Below are 18,389 nucleotides of genomic sequence, written 5' to 3'. Positions count from 1 at the left end.
AGAGCTGACATGCTGTCAGAATTTATCAAGTAGAGAACGAGAAGTAAGCTTGAACTTGCACTGGAGTTGCCCATGGGGAGTCTGGGTAATTGGGAGATCACCCTCTTCATCTAGACCAGGATTTGATGTAAGCAGCCTGTAGGAGGTAAAGGAGGTCTATGGGTGGGCAGGGGAGGTGGGAAGATGGGGAGAGGGTGACTCCACGTGCTATAAAATCTGGCACAGGGAAAACATGTCCAAAATAATACGCTCAGTTTCTGTGATTTCTGTCCCGGATTCAGCAGCTAGGGTTCATTTTATATGTTAGGATGGATAAAGAAATGTCTGGCTCCTTTCTGTGTATTACTTTCCCTGATACCCCTATCTACCCCAAACTGGTTTGGGAGCCTGTACTTTCACATATCACCCTCTGATTCCTTCTGTAATACTACTGTTTACTCCCTTGGTGTATAGCAAGTCTGATCGGATAAAAGAGAAAGGAAGAGAAAAAGGTAATATTCTATAAGGTCACAGGCAGAGGTTGGAACAGAAATCAAAGCCTTTAACTCGCCCACATGCTTTTTCTCTCTGCTTTCTTACCAGCTTTCTCTAAGCTCATGCTTGTTATGTTTGGATATTTCTTGACACACGTTTACTCTTCACATACAGTTTATAAGTGTTTGTAGTTGTGTTTGTAGTAAATACAGTTACCTAACTGAATGTTTTGAAATCAAGGAGTTTGGGGCAGTGGAAGTCTTTGTTGGGTCTCGGAGCTCTCTAGAGACTACAGGTGAAGGAGGGACTCATGAAGCAAGCAATCAACTCATCACACAAACTACGTGTCAGGCAAACCCTGCACTAGACACAGGATGTCAACAAAGGAAATACACAAGTTATTGAGACAGAAGCTATGATGGGGAAAGATAATATAAGAGATTTATAGACTCACCCATCTAGAAGTACATGCAAAAATACAGTAGGTAGAAACTTAGCATACAACTATGGAGAGGCTTAAGGAGTGAAAGTATTGTATACATTTAGAAAATGAACTAGTCTTAAAGGCCATTGTATGAAATGTTTAAAAAGCATGCCCAGCTCATGCCTCTTTCTTGGGAATGGCCTCTATGTTTCCATTCAAAGCATGTTTGTGTCCCGTGATTTTTGGCCACCATCTCACAGCTTCATGGGCACCTGATCCAAGATAAGCCAGTTAGATTCTCTCTCTCCTTGGTACTGGGGTCAAAAGACAAATACTGAACAAAAGATTTTGAGAATGGAGCCGTAGGGCCATGGCAGATTCAGAGGCGATAGCCCTTGTGTGTCACTCATAATTAATTGGAGAAAGTCAGTCTGCAGATGGAAGGTGCCAATGAAGCACAGATGGAGAGTGGCAGGGGTAAGAGACAGTGTGGTCCCCCATTTTCCCCCCCGCCACACACACACAAGTTGTTTGAGGCTCACAAAAAGCTGTGAGATGTGAGGTCCAGCTATGCTGCCTGATATCGGGGTCTACAAGCTTCCCCTGTACTTTTCAAATAAACCTCTTTTGCTTATGATTATATCAGTGGGTTTCTGTTTTTTCATCTCATAGGTACATTGGCTACGATAGTCATGCCATTCAAATCTCTTATTTTCAGAAAGGAAGCAGTCCTAGAAAAGAAAGTTGATTTATCTAAACTCTAATTAATGAGAGAATCAGGCCACGCATACAGATATGGATTTGCTATGCTACAAGTTGGATTTCTAAGTAGAGGAGCAATCAGCTCTGAAAGAGGTTGTTCATGTTAACTCTTCTGACTCCTTGTTCCGGGTCCAGGAATGCACATCTGAGTCAAAGGAGCCAATAGAAGATCACCATAGCCCAAGATTCTAAACTGATGCTTAGTCACCGCTTTGTTGAGGGGAAAAAGTGTGTATGTGTGTCTATATTTTCACTTACTTGATTTAAGCATTTGGTTATTACACACTATTTCTACAGATTAAAAATGATTGCATTTAGTCATCAGGGTTTAGAGGGCCAATACCATTTATCTATCCATAGAGCTCCCTTTAATTCTTGGGGCAATATCTGACCTTCTAGGAAGCAAACTCCATGATGGTCTGAACCAGGAGGGCCATCTTTCCCTCCTTTCACCAGGGCTTATTTTGTTTATATTTTAACCCATTCTGTGACACAGACTCCCAACTGAACCAGGGCCCTGAAGGGCCCCCATAGAAATAGTAGCTCTATCGTAACTGGAGCTCTGACTGCTCTGAACAACCACATTTGCCCTGGACTCTGTATTCCAGGCAGTGATCCTTGCTAAGACCATAGTCTTCAGGACCTCTTGGTAAATGTTTGGTCAAATACCATCTCTTCTCTGTGGGGCTTTTCTCCTCCTGGCCTTTCTTCCTTCACTACCCAGTTGGGTCCCCTGGTTGATCATCTAAATGTAAACTACTTTCACTTCAGCACCTTCAAATCTCTTTCATCCCTGTTGGTCTGCCACTTCTCACCCATAAAATCCCGACCTTAGAGAGTACCGTCATCCACTTCCTCCATGCCTACACCTCATAGCTGAGACCAGCTGTTCAGATGAGCACCGATGTACCCCTAAGGTCTCCAATCTCAGCTGAGTCTTTGGCAATGCCTATCGGTCCTTTTCCTTGTGTTTATCAACACCTGCTTTTATTATGATCTAGTTTAACTCAGTCCCAGAAAATGACTTGAGCCTCTTACTTTACTGGGGATCCCTGAGGACTTCATATTCCATTTGCTTCCACTCCCTGCTCTCACTCCTCCCACACCATCTACATCCACACATTGTGATACCTCTTCCAAACCCAGAGGGAAGGTGATTCTTCTACTCAAAGATAGCTTATTCATCTGCTCTTCCTCTTCCTTCCTATGGGAGGACTACAATATTTCAGTTATTCGCCAGCTCTACGGTAGTGTTAGCCTCTTATTTCACATTGACTCACTTGCCTGAGCCTATAACAAACTCAAGTCTCTTGTAGCTGGTCTCAATCCATTCCTTTTTTTTTTTTTTTAAGTTAATTTTTCCAATGTAGTGAAATGGGAGGCTACTAAGTACTACGATTGGACTTGCATTTTCAATCCATTCCTAAGAGAACAAAGCTCAGAGCCCTAAGTCATTGATTGCATCTAACGAACTAATTTTGCTCTCATGCATCTAGATTTGAAACTGTGACTCCTAGGTTATCCATGACCAGAACCCTATCAATAGATGGTTCTCCAGGAAGAAAAAAAAACAAAAACAAAAAACTTTATTTATAGTATTTGCCAATTTCCGTGATAAAAATACTCCCACCATGGCTGATTTCAAGCTCTCAATAAAATGCCATTGGACATGAAGCTGGGAAGAGATATTCAATAGCACGCTACTGTAATCGTATGGATATGAGATATGAGAGGTCAATAACCTCAAAATCATAGACAATAGTAAAATGTAGTAAAATAATTAGGAAGTGATAAGATTGGAGTATTTACTATTTCTGTTGTTAAATGACATTTAAGCTTACATCATTTCATTTTTAATAATGGCTGCACTTAACAACTGTCGTGTAAAATTCTGAAAATGTACCAGTTTACTCGAGCCACCGCTAGCAGCTCTAGCACAACATTGTGGATGCACCCGCTTCTTCTTGAAACCTGATGCTTCTATACATTCTGTAAGCTATGTGAAGTCTCCTCATATCTACCAAATGGCATCTTCTTTTGTTCTCTGTGAACTCTTTCTCTTCTTTCCACTTAAGAATATTGGTACTACCAAAAGTTATGTACTCAGTCAACTGAAATTCTACCATTGTTTCTCTTCTCGTCGTCTCTGATACTACTCCTGTATTCTGATGTCAAGTTGGTTAATGGTACCATCACCCACTCAACTAAGACACACCGCTGCAATCATCCTCGAATCTTTCTAATTCTTTCATATCCACAATCACATCTTACTTACTTCACATCTTAAGTATGTCATGCCCCCTCTCCTTTTCTTCATTTCTATCACTATCGCTCCAATATAGGTCCTTATCCGACTAAAACAGTTCACAGGTGGATTCAGCTTTTTCTATTCTTGTCTATCCTTCTCATCAGCTACCATAGTGATTTAGTAAAATTCATTTATTGTTATGACATTCCTTGACCAAATCCTTTCAATGGCTCCCTATTTCCCACGGGATAACTATATTGCAACATAAACTCATTTTTTATTTGGCTTTTGCAGAACCTCGCCAGCCTCATCTTTTACCACTTCCTGCTTTATTTACTTTTTATGCTCCACAAATATTACACTGCTAATAACTGTCTCCATCAACAGCTCTTGCACTCCTCTGTGATTTAACTCAAGCTGTAACTCTTTGTTGAAATAACTTGCCCCTTATTAGCCTTCATCTGACTGCCTCTGTACCCAACTCTTAAGTCTTAGATCAGATATCACATCTCCTTAGGCAGACATTCCTAATCTCCTATAATGCTCTAATTATCTGGGGTAACCATGAAAATGGGTCAGTCACATTTCCTGTTCTGGGAGCTTGCTTGATCCACGGTCCCAGCTTTTTCTTCTTTGGATTTACCAGGGCATTCTTGTTAAGGTCATGCTTTGTGCAGGTTGTTCCCGGCCAATGACAGAGCATATTTGGGGTACAAATCAGGCCCATTCTGACGAGAAGCAGGACTCTTCCACCAGATAATTTTGGCCTGAGGATTCCCCATGGCTCTGGCTAAACTTTTTGGGACTTATGATATATTCTGAGATGCTTTCTACCGCAAGTCTACTTCCTCCCTTTTCCTTCCATAGGTGTCAGATCTGCATCCTGATCTAAAGACTTACCCTAATCTTTCTCCGGTCTCTTCCACCAATAAATCTCTTCCATATCTAATGCTATCTTGATGCCTTGTGTCTCTGAGGAGTCTGTCTAATGCAGTTTCCTACCTTTCTATACATTTCTATTAATTTTTCTACAAACTATATTTTAATATTCTGTGTGTGTGTGTGTGTGTGTGTGTGTGCCCAATGAAACTGTGCAATCCTAAAGGCAGGAGCTCTGGTATTCCTCTTTATAGTAAAGTATATAGACACATCCTGGTTGATCAGTAAATGTGCACTGAATGAATAAATACATTTAATAAGTAAATAAATTTTCTCTCTGCAAAAAAATAGGTGCAGTGTGATTCTCAGAGTAATTTACTGTGCTAGAGTTTTTCAGAGCGTGAAAATATGTCATATGTTAGAAGTGTGGCAATTTCATAAAAGGTATTAAACCACTATATCACCATTTCAACTTAATTGTAGTGTATAAAATAACTTTAGCTCTGAATCTGGAAGCAGTCAATATAAAAAGAGTGACAAGATATTTTTCACAAGTCTGCATCTTATAGTAAGTAACTTATTTCCTCTAAAATTGATCTTGAATAAATACTAGTTAGAATTATCCCAAGGAACTTTAGAAAAGGAGAAATGAAAAAAGAAAATAATCTCACTTAGGGACTCTATAAATACTCACTAATTTAGAGAGTTACACACAGCCTAGGGACATCTCCCTCCATGATTGCAAGTATACCTTTTTCATTTCACATATTGCCAGATAGTATGCATTTGAGTGTTTATGTTTCAGGCATATGAAAAGAGGTGGCATATGCCTATATAGTTTGTGAAAATTCTTGAGAGTCTTAGAAATAAAATGTGACTGAAAAACTTGATCATTTTTTGTGACTTCATGGTTCCATTCTCTCTATATATTTTTAAACATCTAAATATATTCAAGGACATATACTATATTCTTACAAACTGAAAACCAAGTGGATGCATTGTTTATTTGCTCATGAAAGGATGGGCTTCTGAATAAAATAAAGGGAGAAAAATCCTTGGCATACTTGTACTGTTAAATAGATTTAAAAATTGACATATAGGTGTATTACTGCTATTGCTATTCTTTGGTGTTTTTTTTTTTTATTATTGAGCTGTAGAAGAGAGGAGAGAGATTCTCGGAAGTTTATATTCCTGAACGCATGGAACCACAGAATATTAAGCCTTAGAAGTAAGTTCTAAGGCCATATATATTCTGAACAAATAATAAAAAGCCCCCCTCCAAAAAATAATAAGCTACTTGCCCAGGGACACTTAACAAGTTCATGATAGAGCTAGATTTTAATGCATTAGGTGACTGATCCTTCATTCATTCATTCATTTTTGGGTTTTTGCACTCATGCAAACATCTGTGGGCCACTAGGGATGTCCCTGGTGTTTTGCTAATCACAGAGAAATGGAGGCTTCCGCAAGGTCCTAGCTCTAAAGTGTGCCTTTGTACTTACTGTTTTCTTTGATCTTTTGTCCTTTCTTTTCCTAGTGAGATTCCTCTCCATAAAGCCTTCTGCTTTTTTTGTCTCCAGTTAGGCCCACCCTCCTGAAGGGCAGTCCAGGAGCAGAGGCTTTCCTGATTTCTTGTGAAAAATAACGGGCTTATCCTGTCCTATCCTATCCCAGGTTTAGAAGAGCATTGGCATGCCTCCCTTTTGGAACAAAATTAGTGTGCCCGGACCATGAGTGATTTGGAACCAGAGCACCTAAATGGAAGATGAGAGAGAAGCATCTAGAATTAGGTACAGTATCCACACAACATCAATACATGTGTCAATTTCAGTAGGGTTTTAGGGGCTTGATTTAAGAAGGCACTTTTGCTTGGGTCACTTGTATATAGTTTTAAGACAACTAGACCCAAGAAATGTCTTTGACAAAAGGCAGAGGATGTGATTGACATAAGTCAAAAATTCCAGTCAATCACAGCCAATCACAAAAATCCAGCCAATCACACTACTAGGAGCTGTGCTTCGTGTGCTTTACTGACGTCAGGGTTAGCTGTGACCAAAGGGTCAGTATTGGCTCAAAGGATCAAGTTGACTTATGCAGATGCAAGTGGAATTTGTTATATTCAAGATCCCCAGTCCTGAGTAGCTCCAAGTCTTTTGTAATGAAAATTTCCCTTGTATGATCCCAGAGGCATTTGCCACTTCTATCTTCCTACTCTTTGCACTTTACTGCCATGTCTTGATGTTCCCTAAATGGGCTGGGCTCTTTCTTACTTCTTGACTGAATCATTTCATTTTCTTTTCCTGAAATACATTTTCCTTCTTTTTACCTCTGTAATAACTACTCATTTGTAGCTCACACATCTCTCAGGAAACTTTTAGGATTCTTTAGGTCTTCCCTATGCCCATGTCTTTTGAAACTAATCAAACTGCATTAAAATTGCCTGTTTACTTTGTCTCCTCAGCTGGCCCTGTCAAATGCAAAGATAATAGTGCAAGGCACCTGTGTAATTTAAAATTTTCCAATAGCCACATTAAAAGAAAAAAAACAGGTAGAATTGATTTTAGTAATATATCTTCCATGACCATTATTATCATTTCAACATGTAATCAATACAAAATTATTAATATGTTACTTTTTTTGTACAAAGTTTTTGAAATCTAGTGTACACTTTATACTTACAGTGTGTCTCAATTGGCATTAGCAACATTTCAGTTTCTGAATATACTACCATATTGGATAGTGCAGTTCTAAATCCCAAGCTCTTTCAAATAATAATTCTGTTTTTTTAGGTGTTAATAGCCTCAACACCTATCATAATTTATGATAGGATTACTGCAATAGAAGGAGGCTTTGTGTAACATGGTGGTTAAGAGTTCTGGATCCAGACAGATCAGAAAACATGGCTCTGCCACTTCTTAGCTTTCTAACCTTTAATCTTTCTAAACATTCTTAATTTAAACATTCTCACCCTTCCTTACCAGTAGAACCACCTTCTATAGCATAGATCCTATTTTGGTGATGAAAGAGAAATTGTAGTTAGAGTATCAGGGAAGGACTCATGTGGCATGGAATGATTACTGACTGCTCTATTAGTATTATTCAATTATTATTCAATTGTATCATTTTTTTCCCATTTTTACTTCAGTATTTGAAATGAAAATATCAAATTAATTAATAATTAAATAAGTTATATGAGTTTATATAAATTGAAAAAAATAACCATCTGTTAGTCATTGCATCAAGAGAACAGGCCTAAATAAATTTTTACCAAATTTGGGCCATACTTTTGCTTTGGGATGGCTTATAGAACAGCTATAAGATATAACCAAAGTTCACTTTTGGTTCCTCAAAAATGAGGACTCCCTATACAAGCTACTCACCATAGAAGGAGGTATGAGGAACACGCCATAAATAACACTCAAATTCCACAACAACTGAAACTGAGATACAGGGACAGACTGTGTTAGTGTGGACCTGGTCAGACATGTCATACATATTATGCCTTTATGGATAGAGGAAAACCATAGTCATTTCAAATAAGAGCTGCGTAAGAGAAGTTACAAAGTCAAATGTTAGGAATTACGACATGTGTTGGACTGCAGTTGAATCCTTCTCACTTAGGCAACTCCACAGGGCTGTACCAGGGTCAGTAGGAACCAGGTCTATTTCCTTAATAACTGTTAGACTTCTAAATTAATGAATAAACACACACACACACACACACACACAAACATAAACTACAGTTATTTGTTAACCACCTACTATATGATAGACATGTCAGGTGCTTAACATCTTATCTTTTATCTCACAAGCCTTGCAAGGAAGGTATGCTTGTATTTACCTTACAGGAAAGAAACTGAAATTAGAGAAAGTAATTGTTCCAGTTTACAGAACTGAAATTTGAATCCAGACCTTGCTGATTGAAACCTAGAACTCTTTCCACTCTGTAGCTGGGGCTTCCTTCATTTCTAAAGTGCAATAAATTTGTAATGCATAATATCTATTTTGAAGGATTAGAGTGAGGCTTAGCACTTAATGTGCCTGGGAAAAATGGGACAAGTTAAGTACATGTCTCCTCTTCCTTTTGAAGATGAGAAACACTAGCCACAGAGAGGTTACTTAACTTGCAGGGAGTCACACAGCTATCTGTGGGCCATGACTTCTGACCCTTTCCATGACCTCACCAAGTATGGAGGATGGTGGACTAGAATCGCCTTGGATGACAGCAGGGTTTTGAAAGTGGGCAGGCAGACAGATAGACCTGAGCATCTCTGAGCAACGCAGGGCTCTGCACACTCTCCATTGAGGGCACTAGAGCAGAGGACAGCAAACGCAGAGGGCCCTATGCCAGAATCATTTTTTCAAAAGCCACCGTGGAATTTCACCATCTAATAACTTCAATCTGTAACACGATTATAGTGCGTGTAGTATTTATGCTTGAAAAATATCGAAGTCTAAAAAGAAACAGATTTTAAGAGGCTTGTCATGTTGAAGAGGGATTAGAATTATATTGTATATAACATAATTGGAAAACAAAACAAAATCAGACCGGTGGAGAGGGTTTTTAGAGAAGGGTAAATTGAAATGCAGTATAAGAACTTGTGTAAGCATTTAGTTATATAGCGTCCCTCTACAGGGTTTTTGGCCTTTCGCCTTTCTTCAGAAAACTGTCCCCCCATCCCACACGCCCCTTACATAAACATGGTGACCCCAGGAGCAGCCATCATTCAGTGCAGTGGTTTATTGGGTACCTGATCCTTTTTGGGACAACTAGTGCCTTTAACTGAAATTATAAATGGATGCAGAATGTCCCCAGTGATTAAGCCTGGAAGGTGCAAAACTTAGGAGCACACATTTTCTAACATGTAAAGAAAGCAAACCTACAGCGTAAGAAAATACTTGAACCAATTATCAGGGGGAAAAAAAAAACCCTGAAATGAGAAAATGGTGATGTTTCTTGGGCCCCTGTCTCAGTTCCCGCAGTGCAGTTCCTCTATGAGAGTCTGCATTATTTGAATAATTGTCTTCTTTGTTCAAGCTGGTTTAAGTTGGGTTTCTTCCTCTTTCAACCAAAGAGTTCTAGTTACTGTAAGAGCACTCTTCTATTATAAAATTAAAGGAAGAAGAAGAAGAAGGAAGGGGAAAGATGGAGAGGAGGAGGAGGAGGAGCCACAGTTCCTATATTTGGACCAGCTATAAATCAGGCATGGCTTGAAGGCATGAAGAGCTAAGATACTTATTAGACTCATTAGACTTATTAGAGGTCATAAGAAAATATCTACAAAGCTGGGGTGTAATCTTAGGGTCTTTGAGGTGTACCTTCATATCCCATGCTCATAAAAAAAAAGCACACACTCATATACATTGTTGTGAATTATGTATTTAATTTGACCCTTTTCAAGCACTGACTCTTACTGAGATAGATACTACTTTTCCTGAGACAGAATCTAATATCCTGATTTTGCGAATGGAGAGACTGAGCCTTCAATAGATCAGGCATTATACTCCAATCTACAAAATTAGCTGGTGGCAGAACAAGGGCTTAAACTGTCCTTTGAGCCCTCAGCCCAAGTCCTCTCCTGCTCCCAGCAGCTCCCAGATATCATTCAAACAGAGACTGGATGTCTGTCAAGCAGGGGTTGTGGGCAAGGGGATTTCTTCTGGGTGTGAGAGATGGAACTGAATGATGGTGGCTCCTCTTCCCGATCTTTGTCTGGAAGAGACACTGAGACCTTGACTGAATTGAAATCTATAGTGAAATTTAGTCCCCTACTGCAAACTTTGAACGATCATTGGTATTATAGGCAGGAAGCATAACAATGAAAAGCATTTAAACCTCCTGTTGTTAAGAATCTTTAGGTCAATAGCAGCACTTTAAAATCAATTTGAGGGTTTGCTGGAAGATACAGAAGAGGAACTACACTCAACATAATAAGGTTAGATAACCGTAGTCATGTTAATACCTACCTAAAGCTTGACATCAATCCCTTACATTGATTCTCACTTACCGTTTAAAAAAAAGAAAGAAAAAATATTAGGAAGGACACGCATAATACATAATCTTGCTGCAGCATCAAATTAGTATAAATAAGGATTAAGAATAATTGCTGCTGTTATTGGAGAGCACATTGAAAATGAGGTTTCTAAGATATCTGCTGACTACGAGGAGAGGCTTGGGCAGATTCAGAATTCAGAGAAGGGAGAGATTCATTGGTGTTGCAGAAGTACACCTGTGATAGGGAAACCAGCTTGCACAGAGCAAGATAGGGGTCAGTCTGATCCTCCCCGGGGAGGAGTTGCTTCCTCATCAGTGTTGGGAGGACTGCCACCACCCAGTGCTGGACACTGCACTATGCATGGCAGGGGAGGCAAAGGAGATGGGTTTCCAAAGCTTCCAGAGACGGCGTGATAATAAGGAGGAAGCTGAACTTGAAGTCAAAATCCTATGTTTTCATCCTTCCTCCTGCAGTTATAAGCTCTGAGTCTTCTGTATTTACCTCTCTAAATCTCAACTTCCTTACCTGTCCCAAGGACTGATAATGCCTTGTCCCAGAGTTGTTGGGAAGAGTAAGAAAGTAAGAAAGGCTTGTGGGTGATGTTTCCACCAAAAGGTACATAAAAATTCATCTTTTGGCTGAGGATAAGTGAATTGCTCAGAGCCAGATAACTAGTAAGTAGAGGAGCCAGGTTTCAAACCTGGGTTATCCTGATACTGGAGCCCAAGTCCCCTATACACTGGGCATACTTCACGGCCTTAGCAATTACATAAATAATCCAAAGGCTCCAAATACAGTGTACATCATGGGCACTTTTGCTACCTTCTCATACCCACACAAGTGTACATGCAGGCAACTCGAGTTTGCCAACTACGGATACAATGAGATTAACCAAGTGAGTAGAATTTACTGAGTTGATTAAATTTTAGCTCAAGAGCAATAAAAGCAATGAGTTTTCAATGAGAATGTCATAGATAAGTGGATGGCATTCAGCCAGCTGTTGTAAATACTCCCAAATATCTTGGACCCAGTATGAAAGTATAAGCCATGTGCGGACAGGCACCACACTTGATTTTGCTTGCCTCTGTAGCCCCTATACCCAGCACTGGTGGTCCTCAGTAAAAACTTGCTGAATGAATGAATAAATGAAAAAAAGCAATGAACAAATATTCCTTTAAGATTTTATCAGAACCCTGGGTTGATTATGACAGAGCTACTTAATCGGTCTTTTCTTAAAGATAAGAACTCTGAGAACTGTAGAGGTGATTGGATTTGCTCATGGAAATGTCAGAGCAGTGCAAAAACTGCAGCCTTCTGACCCTGAGCTGGGAATGTTTAAGTCCATGTGGACATTTGTTGGCTTACAGGAGGGGGAGACAATGGGAGGGGCTGCTTCAGAGGGGGAGCCATCAGAGAGCTGCAGAGGCCACCTTTGAATATTCCTGGTTCAGTTTTGATATTGTCCTTGTTGATTTTGATTGACAGAAATAGAAACTGTTCTGGATCTTTTTGGAATCCTCTGTCTAAGTCTTTTTTAAGTCTATTCTGACTGACACGCTACAGAAATGCTGTGATTAGTATGTGAAAGACGTGCTCAACAAAGGTCAGTTAAGTCTAACAAATAACTGGATTTAAGGTTTGTTTTTTTTTGGTTTTGGGGTTTTTTTTTTGCATTTCTGGTTAGGTTGAGGCAGTTCTACTAATACATGGGTTTTTGCAAATATACAAACCAACCCTCAAATCTTCTTCAGGGTTTTTGGTAGGAATAGCAATGGCATGCCCATGAATTCTTTCAAATGTATATTTGTTCATTCCCACATTCTTTCAAACATCAATCACTCACTCATGCAGAAGTTCATCCATTCAAGTATTAACACACTCTGCCATTCATTACTGCAAATGTTTGTTCAGTGACTTGTAAATGTTCAAAACACTAACCTAGCCGTTACAGTTTGTCTAAAGTGAAATGCTTTAACGTATTTCCCAAAGCCTATTAGATACCCTGAATGTACATTAAATGCTACATATCCAATGGAGCATCTTTCCATCTCAAACTCACGTCTTTTCCTATGCTCTTTACTTCCGTGATTGACACTCCCATCTACTTAACCATGTGTAACAACATGAAAACCTTGAAGTTATATATGTTTCATTTTCCTCCACTCTTCATTCAATTAATTTAAAAACTCTGCTGATTCTACCGTCGAATTACTTTCTAAACTCATTTCAAATACGACTTCTCCCCTTATACTTCTCTACCCCAGCCCCGTCTTCCCACATTGGCATGATCTTCTCATGTAATAAAATAAATCTTATTTGTGATGGAAAGGGGGGAAGAGATGTGGTAGAGGGTGAAAGAGCAAGAACAATTAAAAAGGAAAATGGAAATCTTATGGTGGTTCTCCTCTATTTAAAACAATTCAGAGTTTTCCCATGATTCTTAAGATTAATTCCTTAGCATGGCTGGCAATGTGCCTCAACTAACATTTCCGCCCTCACCTCTATTTCTTTTTCTGTTCATTGCTCTCCTCCTTTTGTAAATTCTCTAAACATGGCATGTAGTTGTGTGCCTTTGTGGCTTCATTGATGTGGTCAGTCTTTCTGTAATATCCATTATCGATCTTTAGGTTGCATTGAATAAATATTTCAAGTTCCAACTTAAAAAAAGTATAAATTCTGTGGGGATTTGCCAGATCCCTCCGAGTCTATTTAATCTTTCCCTCCTTCCCCTCACTACTCCATAATCATGCCTCTGTTGGAGAACGTAACTTACGGTAATATATTCTGACCCCTTACAAAACTCTGAACTAATGGAGGGGGAGATCACATCACCTTATCAAAATCACATCACCTCCAAGAAGGAGGACCTCTAGTTCCTAGCACAGTGCCTGGCCAAACAGAAAATGCTCCGTAAAGCTTTCCTGAATAAATGACTAACTTCATGGGAACTCAGATTTAGGGGGATAAAACTACTACACATGCTAAATAACAGCTGATTAGAATTTGGGCTTGTAGGTACTGGGCATTTTACAAGTTTCAACTAATTAAATCTTTGCTACCCCTATGAAATATTACCATCCCATCTTACAACAAATGGAACTGAGGCACAGATAAATCAAATACATTTAAACCCACTGCTTTTAAGTTGCAAAGTAGGAACTGAAACTCATGGTATGCACTCTGAACCATTCTAATGCACTGCTTTTCTACCAGTGGAGCCCGAGAGATGTGGGCAAAGCCTGTGTGACTGTGGGCAGGCTATTTTATCTTACCGAAATCTAGTTTTTGCACTGGTGATGTAAAAATACCAATACGTAATTTGCAAGGTTGCAGCAATAACTCAAATCAATAATGGACGTGAAGCATCCATCACTTTCCCTGGTGGATTGTATGGCATTAACAGAGAAGTTGACTTATGGGCTAGATTTACACTTGCCTTGATAACTTAAACTAATGCAGCCTAGAGTTGATAGTCTCATAGATAGAGTTTCTACAATCCATCCCATTTTCTTTCAATTCAAGTCAACAGAGACGACAATGTTTTTTTCCATGAGAATTCTGCAGAAAAATAAGATGAGTCATCACCCTCTGGCTGGACCTCAGTGTGGGAGGTCTGTGCCACCCTCCAGGCCAACTCCTGTTCATGTATATTAAGTTGCTTCCTGTACTGGGAAACATAACTGCTCCTGGGGAATGAACTAGCAATGCATTTCTGATTCCTTTGAGAGAGAGAAAAATAAGCCAAAATTGTCCAGATGGGGATGTGGAAGAGTGAATGAGAGGAAAAGTGTTCTATTTATTCCTTATTGAGAACTATTAATAATGCCTTGCTGAGTGCAAACTCTTCCTTCCAACCCTGGTCAGGGTCAATGCAATTATTTTAGCTTAAAGATGAAAGAATCAAGGATCCAAGAAATGACATATTAGCAGAAACTAGTTAGCAAAAGGCCCCAACTCAACACCAAGGTCTTCATGTCTTAGTCCAAGGGTTCCTTATACTGCACTTCACGGCCATTCCAGGTTCAAGATGGTAGATGTCAAATAAATGTTATTAGAACAGCTGACACCAGAATTACTCTGAGGATTAAATTATCTTGGGTAAAAATATCTTGATTAAGAAAATAACAATGGCTTAGAGAAGGGTCTGTGGGGAAACATGAACCAAGATGAAACTTGCAGAGAGCCAATAAGAAACATACTTGCTTCCACTCATTCCTCTTGGTGTTTGTCATTTGCTGATTTTAGCCATTGCATGGGAAAAGAAAAGTTAGTATTTGATATGATCACAAGTAGACTGATTGCTATAAAGGTGTAAACCTGAATATGACTGATTTCAATGATTTTGCAAATTTATCTTCCTTCATCAATAAAATCTACTGATACTTTTATGGTTTATTTTTTTAACAGAGAAAAACAACTCAAACTACCCCAAAGTCTCCGGTAAAGCAGAATGCAGCCAGGTGGCCCCGGTGAAATAAAGACAAGAAGGAGAGATAAGTCTGCCTGGCTTAGACTGAGTGCCTCTGAAAGAGATTCGTTGATGTTCTCATTGACAGTGAAGGCCATGAGCTTTCCTTAACTTAATTTCACTTCCTGCTGTTTATACTAGAGTGGAATTACAGTGTAAATTCCTATTTTCATTATAATCTTGGTCATAAAGAGTCACTCAGCCCAGAACTCCCAACCATAAGTAGTGTTTTATAAGCAATCATGGATCTAGTGTCAAGAGATGTGGGTTTAAATCCTACCTCTGCCACCTAGTGTGAATTTGGATGATTCCTTTCATCTCTACAAGCCTCAGTTTTAAATGTGTAATAATTTGGGTGTTTCAGCTAGAATTCAGATGTCTGCATATGTGAAAGACTGGAGTTATGAGTCTTCTAGGAGTTTGTTTCATTAGCTGATTAGCAGAAAGGTTTCCATCGACCCCATATCCACCCTTTTAGGATATAGAAAGGGCAGGAGAAAGAGTATTAAAAAATGTGTATCCCAGATCATTGGTCCAGCATCAGCAACTCCTGGGAGCCTGTTAGAAATGCAAATCCTCAGGCCCCACCCCAGACCTACTCAATTTTGACTTCTGGTGGTAGAGATCCACATTTGTGTTTTGTCAAGCCCTCCATGTGATTCTGATACAGGCTCAAGTGTAAGAACCATGGTCCTAGAAGCAAGCTGAGATGAAGAAGATAGTTCATGCTGTCTCTGAGTTTGGTTTCCTTGCCCACTCCCTTGGCGTCATGCCTAAAGCCTAGTATACAGGGTTGTAGGCAGACACTGGAGAGCGCTTACTCCAGTGTTTCTCATCTAATGTTCTGTCTGTGAACCTAAAGAATGTTATTCCTCCCTTCAGTGTTTTGTAAGTATGCTTAAATTGTGCCATAAAGCAAATCAATGCAATAATCCATGACACTGCTTTGGTTCCTGACTACGCATGATCACCTGGAGATTCTTACATGCCCATCCTAGGGAATCTTAACTTTCTCCCCATCCTCAACTCTGAAACTTACATGTATATTCTACACACACTGCTATGTGCCCATATATTCTGTCTCATTTCATACTCACCACCACCTCTCAAGATGCTAGAACCTGCTGGCCTAGCTCCATCCCAAGGGATTATCTAGACACTGGTAGGCTTTCCAATCTTTTCTAAAAGCAATGCAACTCCAGCCTGCCTGGGTGAATTTTAGGAGCGTTCTCTTCACCTGCAAGAGTGGTTTGACAATACCTACTTTCTAAGGGTCAGAGCACACAGGGGCTCATAGAACTATTTTCTGCACATTTGTTCAGGTAGGTCATGTAGTTAGTTATCACAAATACTTCCAAATACACTTGGGCTATTACTTTCATATGCCATATATAGTAGTGCACTGGTGGCAAATCTAGTCTCACTTGACTGCATTTCTTTTCTGAATGGAAGTTGCTGTTAAGAGTCAAAAGGTCCAAAACCAACCTAAAGCAAATCAAAAGTAAGCCCCAAACTTGACACTCGTGCAACCGAAATAAGAAGCAACTTTTCGAATACAAAATCATGTAATTATACCAGTATCCCAGAGGACTGACGCCAGGTTTGGCATTTCAGAAAGGGAATGTGTGGAAAGAAAAAAAAAACTTATGTTATGAATGATCAATTTATACTGCTTATTGTTTCTGTATACTGTATGCCATACCATAGTACTATTTGCAAGTAATATTTTGCAGTCAAAACGCACATCACCAAATGGAAGCAGTTTTGCCCGAGTCATTCAGTGTGGTCAGTTGGTCACTGAGAGGAGCAATGGCCACGCTTGGCCATGTTTTCCCAGCACCCAGATCTGTGAGGTAGGTGCCCTCATCATCCATCCTGTTTTACAGACGAGGACATCGGACACAAAGAAAATTAACTTCCGCAACACTACAAGTCACTAAGTGCAGTGTGTTGGTAGCTCCAGGACTCCCAAGAAAATGGGATTTAGAATTAGTTTTCTATCCTGTGATCGATACACAACTCTGGGATGAGTTCAGGGAACCCATCCTCTAAGCACCCCTCCAGTGCCTGCCTTGTTCACATCAGACGTACAACTGAGCTTTATTCTTGATCTGCTTTTGCTCTAATTCCTTTCTTCAGGATCACAGTCCTTCATTTAAACTTACCCTACTTCCCCGGAGTTTACGGTCTCCAGTCCTCAACTTCAAACTGGCAGCTGAAGATCAGATGCTGCCACTTAAAGCAATGCTATTAGAAAAACGGCCTACACCTTAGATCAGACATCCTTGGATGTCAAAGCTTGTCCAGACCAAACACAAGTTGTTAAATCCCTCTGGATATAGACTGGTGTCCTTTAACCTGTGCCCACCAAGTCAAGCATGGCCCCTTTCCCCATGACTGAGCATGTCACAGGCTTCTCCCTGAAGCCTGGCCAAGATTCAGCTCAAACAGCATAATTTTCAGTGACCAGTGCTGTTGTCCAGAGAAAGAGATTTCATTTTCCTTTCTTGACATTTTCCCTTTTAAAATACAGGAATACAACACAATCTGAAAGTTCTTCAGTGCTTTGTGGGAAGCCAATTATAGTATGTTCTAACGAAGAGTATGGAAAAATTAAAATTAAAATATGACCAAAAATTCAGATCCCAAGGAACTGTCACTTGCAATATTGCTCTTACCTTTAATGGAAGAAAAGATCAAGTGCTCCAACCATCGCCTCACTCCCTCAGAAAAGCAGCTTCTGCCAAGAGATGTATAATGGCTGTTACTTATTTGCCCCTAATGACTGAGGTTCAGGGCAATCAGAAGCATTTTTAATCATTGGTTTATTTCTTCCTACTACCAGTTTCAAAACTAAATCCAGTGTTTCATGAAGTGCTGGGCAGAATGGGGTATGTATTCTCATGGATGGTAAGAGATCTTGGTCTTCCTGCTGGGCTCCAAACTCAGTGTCACTTGCTTATTTGGGGAGTTAAAATTAGGCAAACAGGGACATGATTGTAAGATCGTTTTATGCCATACTATGAAGTCTCATGTTTAGCCTGTATATGATTATCAGATTTACTGAGAATTTTTAAGCAGTGAAGCATTTATTTTTATTGAAGTATATTTGATTACAATATTATATTATTCAGGTAT

General features: G+C 39.6%; 1 long non-coding RNA gene across 1 annotated transcript in view; it reads right to left on the bottom strand.

Moving 5' to 3' along the window:
* Positions 1-17,972, bottom strand: part of LOC133098641 (uncharacterized) — a 603,191-nt gene extending 585,219 nt beyond the window's left edge. Inside the window, exon 1 of the long non-coding RNA XR_009702224.1 lies at positions 17,930-17,972. This is a non-coding gene — a long non-coding RNA (uncharacterized LOC133098641). The remainder of the gene's footprint in view (positions 1-17,929) is intronic.
* Positions 17,973-18,389: the final 417 nt, after the last annotated feature.

Source organism: Eubalaena glacialis, chromosome 10 (assembly GCF_028564815.1).
Source record: "Eubalaena glacialis isolate mEubGla1 chromosome 10, mEubGla1.1.hap2.+ XY, whole genome shotgun sequence".
In the NCBI taxonomy this organism is placed as follows: Eukaryota; Metazoa; Chordata; class Mammalia; order Artiodactyla; family Balaenidae; genus Eubalaena; species Eubalaena glacialis.
This window is presented reverse-complemented; position numbering and strand designations above follow the sequence as displayed.